Source organism: Teleopsis dalmanni, unplaced genomic scaffold, assembly GCF_002237135.1.
Source record: "Teleopsis dalmanni isolate 2A unplaced genomic scaffold, ASM223713v2 unscaffolded_contig_5632, whole genome shotgun sequence".
NCBI classification, from domain to species: domain Eukaryota; kingdom Metazoa; phylum Arthropoda; class Insecta; order Diptera; family Diopsidae; genus Teleopsis; species Teleopsis dalmanni.
The window spans coordinates 1-999 of NW_024037014.1; the positions used below are offsets into that span (position 1 = coordinate 1).

The 999-nt window shown below is 23.1% G+C and overlaps 1 long non-coding RNA gene across 1 annotated transcript; it reads right to left on the reverse strand.

Annotated features, from left to right (window-relative positions):
- LOC119665459 lies at positions 1–672 on the reverse strand. The gene is made up of 3 exons (XR_005251397.1): positions 299–672; positions 109–162; positions 1–19 (listed from the first exon to the last, which is right to left on the reverse strand). It is a non-coding gene; the product is annotated as an uncharacterized LOC119665459 (long non-coding RNA).
- Positions 673–999: the final 327 nt, after the last annotated feature.

Genomic DNA, 999 nt, shown 5'->3' on the forward strand with positions numbered 1-999 from the left:
GCTGTTGACGCTGGGGTTGCTGAAGAAAGAGACAAAAAATGTTATTTTAATATTGCATTTAATATAAATCATAATATAATATATATATATTTTAAATTATTTACATACATTTTTACCGTCAACCAGCAGCCCAATCAATACGCCAGTTAATATATCCCGATTCTGAAAGTAAAGCATTAAAAATTTAATATTTATATTTTTAATATTATTATTATAATATTATTATTTTTAATATTATTAGTTGTATAAATTACAAATTTTTAAATATATTTTATTAATTTAATTTCATAATACTTACCATTGCTTCAACCTTCGCACACACTTAGTATGAAACATAAACGCAAACTGAATGTTGCATTTGCATTTTGCTTATTTCATTTTCGTAAACAAAAATAATTGCTTGAAAATAGTCCAGCATTTTCAAACCCTGAAATTTATCACACATAAAACGAAAACAAACACTAGATGGTGTTGGCTGTTAAACCCTAATTAGTTGCTGTATGACTCAATTTATTTATTGATCAAATGCAAATTTTTTAAAAATCATTATAAAAAAAACTGTGCATACGATTATTATGAATTTTGAAATATTGAAAGAAAACTCCTTCATCTTTATATAGACATATAGGTTATCCCGATCGGGGTTTTGCACGGTAAGATATTTGATTGCAAAAAATTATAACCTCAAAAAAAATATTCCAATATTTTTTGATGAAATTCTTTTGATATGAATTAAATACTAAATTGATATTATTAAATAATTGTTCAGTCATATATTTTTTAACATTTGTCATCTTTATTTTTTTTTTCAAATGACTGTTTTAAGGGTAATAATAATATTCATATATGATTGAATTGCCTTGTTCGAAGAATAAGGCGATTTTTATGATTTTTTTTGTAATTGAAAGTTTGTTTTATTATCTTTAAAGGCTTTTATGTGCATTGTGATTCTTGTAATAATATTTTTTTTTAATTAATGTTTTTTAAAAGGATAGATAG